The sequence below is a fragment of the Myotis brandtii genome, unplaced genomic scaffold (assembly GCF_000412655.1).
Source record: "Myotis brandtii unplaced genomic scaffold, ASM41265v1 scaffold651, whole genome shotgun sequence".
NCBI lineage: Eukaryota > Metazoa > Chordata > Mammalia > Chiroptera > Vespertilionidae > Myotis > Myotis brandtii.
The window spans coordinates 105,374-109,823 of record NW_005370524.1 but is presented as its reverse complement, the minus strand read 5'-3'; positions in this window follow the sequence as shown (position 1 = coordinate 109,823).

Genomic DNA, 4,450 nt, shown 5'->3' with positions numbered 1-4,450 from the left:
CATCCGTGGTTTTCGGGGAAGTGAGATGGTTCCGCTGGGATAGTGAACCTTGAAATTTCTGCTTATTTCTTCAGGAGTGAGAAGGAGGAAGTGAAACACCCTGTAGACCTGTGCTGAGGCAGGAAACATGCTCCAGTTTGGACTGAGGAAATGTGTGAATGTAAGATCGGCTTTGAGAAAGATGAACTGGGCCCCCACTGTGTGTTTCCAATGGCAGGCGTGACTGCAGAACGCAGCAGACAGGCAATGCTGCAGATTTCATGTTGAAGGGCGCAGTCATGCTGTCTTTCCTCAGGACAATGGGAGACCTTTGTAAGAAGGACACATAAAAATGGTTTTGAACATGGCAGATGTGGAGAGAAAATAACGGCTGGCATTCCTTTTATAAAAAAAGGGGCCCTGGCTGATTCAGCTCAGTGGATAGAGTGTCAGCCTGCGGACTGAAGAGTCCCAGGTTCGATTCTGGTCAAGGCACATGCCTGGGTTGTGGGCTCGATCCCCAGTGCAGGGCGTGCAGGAGGCAGGTGATCCATGATTCTCTCTCATCATTGATGTTTCTATCTCTCCCTCCCTCTCCTTTCCTCTCTGAAGTCAATAAAAAATATATTTAAAAAAAGGACAATCTAGTACAGAGAAAAGTAAATTTATGATATTGTTGATAATGGCATTTGGATGAAATATTTTCTGATCCCTTGAATATTTTAGAACAAATTTTTCTTTTATCCATAGAAGATAATCATCCCTGCAAACTCAACAGTGCCTTCCTCATCTAGCATTTGGAGGAGGGTAAGAAATGCAAAGGCAGGCCTGCTTCTGGTCGCTTATAGGATGCCTGATTTCCATAGGCTTCTTTTTTCCTATTTATGTATGCCTTAACTATGTCATGAGGGCAATTTATTTTATTTTATTTTTTTTTATTGCTTAAAGTATTACAAAGAGTATTACATATGTCTCCTTTTTTTTCCCGCCCTTGACAATCCCCTGGCATGCATACAAGTCCTTCGGTTGATCTCTTACTCCCCTCCCTTCTGCCCCCCAACCCTCTCTGGCCTTCCCGCTGCAGTTTGACAATCAGTTTGAGGCAGCTCTGCCTCTGTATCTATTATTGTTCAAAAGTTTGTAATGGTCTTTATTATCCATGTATGAGTGAGATCATGTGGTATTTTTCCTTCATTGACTGGCTTATTTCACTTAGCATAATGCTTTCCAGTTCCATCCATGCTGTTGCAAATGGTAAGAGTTCCTTCTTTTTTACAGCAGCATAGTATTCCATCGTGTAGATGTACCACAGTTTTCTAATCCATTCATCTACTGATGGGCACTTAGGCTGTTTCCAGATCCCAGCCATGGTGAATTGTGCTGCTATGAACATATGGGTGCATACATCCCTTCTGATTGGTGTTTCTGGTTTCTTGGGATATATTCCTAGAAGAGGGATCACAGGGTCAAATGGGAGTTCCATTTCTGGTTCCTTGAGGAAACTCCACACTGTCCTCCACAGTGGCTGCACCAGTCTGCACTCCCACCAGCAGTGCACGAGTGTTCCCTTTTCTTCACATCCATCATGAGGGCAATTTAAATGCAATTCTCATTTTATTGGTTTTACCTGAAAATCTGTAAGTCTTATGAACTGGCTCATTCTGCTAATTTTCTAACTCATAAATGGTTTTAAAATTGTATTTAACATTCTTTTAAATTTTTTTTCATTTTAATGTGATAAGAACACATCACAGGATGTCTGTCCTCTTAACAATTTTTAAGTGTAGCATACAAGACTGTTAACTGTGGGCCCAACCTTGCAAGGTCTCTCGTAACTCCTCACTTCCCCTCCCTCCAGCCCCTGGTAACCAGCATTCAATGTTATTTCTTCTTAGAAAATTGTCTGTTTCCTTCCCAGGATTTTCATAGCCTTTAGACTGACTGTCCTTCCTCTGACTTTCATGTCTCACATTCTCTAGTAGCTTTGGTGTCTGTGTATTTTTCCTCCTCAGTCTGGAATGTCAACCCAAGTGTGATCCTCACATTATTAATTCAACTTCCAAAGCATCAACTTTTCCTTTCTACCATAAACATTTCTTTACTTTTCCAATTTGTTTTGTATGTATGTTTGTTTGTTTTTTATCTTAGCCTACTGTGGTTTTATTTCACCTTGCTTTCTCCTTATTATTCACTGGCTTCTAATGAGTAGATGCCGTTTTTTTTGTTTTGTTTTGTTTTCAATCTGAGACAATTGTCTTCTGCTTGCTGCAGTGGATCTTCTTCAGAGCTCAGCTCTTTTGCTCAGTCTTCTCAATGACATTTCTTTATCTTTATTGTTTCAGTATTTTTTTCTCATACACTCCAGTACTGATTTTGAGTTCTGTCTCTGTTGAAAATCATGAATTCGTTCCACAGATATTACAAGCACTTATTGTACAACAAGCACTGTTCTGGCAGCTAAAGATTCAGCAAAGAAACAAACACACAAAAACCCTGTCTGCACAGAGCTGACATTCTGTGGGATAAATAAACAAGTGGAAGGGGTGAGTGACTTTTGTCACCAATTATTTGAGAAGAGCAGAACCTTCTGTGAGGGCCACCTAGACGGCAGGCGTGTGGGAGTCCCAGCGCAGTTCTACCTGTGTCTGGGCACTCATTTAGTAAAACGGAGAGACTGAAATTGGAAGTGAAAACCCTAGAACATGTTGGGCAGCAGAAGTCCAGTCTTGAGGTCTTCCCAGCAGACCCTAACAGAAAGTGGGCCAAGACCTTTGCCTCCTGGGCCACAGAATGCCATGTGGTTTTGGAGCCTGGAGGCTCCAGTGCCTGTGTGTCCATGTATATTAGAAGAAAACAGCATCTTCTTTCAGGAGCCTGGACTGGGCTCCCGGTCACCACACCGTCCCCAGGAGCTGACTCATGTACTGTGAAGCCACGGCCTGTATGGCCTTGGGTTCAAAGACTTGGAGAAAGGGCTGATGTGCAAATTAATACACAGACAAGAAATATAAATTTGGAAATTATGGGGGAAACCAGTTGTGATCTTGGTACAAGGGACCAAGTTCCACCGAGTCTCCATTCCCACATGCTTTTATTTACTAGAATACACAATTGCCTTTTAGGAATGCAAACAGACATATCAAAGGTGATGTTTGGTAAACAGTAAGATTATCAGGTTGGGGAAGTTTGCTTTAGGCCATTGAGTCATCAGCAGTAGGTAATAAAATGCAGATATTCATCCCTGTGAATATCAAAAAACCCCATTCAGCCTTCTGACCAGACTTCTCTCGCATTTATATTAATTACTGTTGATCTTGGTTCCTAGCAATGTACCATATGCACCTTATGGCAAACATGGTGCTTAGATTTCAAGGTACCACACTTATAGCCCCCAAGCAATTTCCTGAGGCAACTCTCTGTTTCTCTTACCCAGATAAGGAAACCAAGAGGAAAATCAATGGACAATTTGATGCTTGGTTTTTAATGAATGCGAGTTCTCTTCTTAGGCCCTAAAGGCATAGCTTGGTAAGAGTGGAGCAGTGAGGAGGCCTCTTTCCTTGTAATCTTTTATAGTGAGTGTGTGTCGCATCTGTAATAAAGTATGGAATATGGGTACCAACTAGCTGGATAGAGTTTCTCCTGCCAAGGAGTTCCCAGGTGCTTGGCTATTACTATTAAATGTCTGTGAGTCAAGTGACATCCTAAAGCAAGAAAGTCATGACAATACATGATTAACACATATGAAGGAAAGGGGTTTTTGTGGAGACCAAATATGTGTAGACAAAGAACATGGCACCAGAATCAAAAGCCCCTGCTACAAGGTAGAGTTGTAGGCTACCTGTAACCTCCTTCCCTGTGCTTCCATTTCTGAACTATTAGAACTGGAACAATGAAAACCCACCTGCCAGATTATGGAATTGCTGAAGAGAGACAAAACTTGTGGAATTTAATTTTCAATTGTAAAAAAATGCACAAAAGCAAGGTATTAGGATTCATTGATTCTATAAAATAACAAATAAAGATTTTTCTATTTGATCATCATCATTTAACTGCTAAGTCATTGCCTCATATCTCCCAAAGGCCAAATAAAAAGTTCTGAAATATCATGGAAATACACACCATTTTTTATTTCACAGTAAAGTTTTATTACGATGGTCTTTTTTCAATAGGAATCTTTCTGACAGTTAATTATATGTCAATTTCATTATTGCTTATTATTAATAACTAGAGGCCCAGTGCACAAAAATTTGTGCACTTGGAGGGGTCCCTCAGCCCAGCCTATGCCCTCTTGCAGTCTGGGACTCCTCGGAGGATGTCCACCTGCTGGCTTAGGCCCACTCCCTGGGGGATCAGACCCAAGCTGGCAGTCAGACATCTCTCTGGCAGCCTGGCAGCCCTCGGGGGATGTCCACTTGCCAGCAGGGAGCAGACCTAAGCTGCAGTCAGACATCCTTAGCGCTGCTGAGGAGGC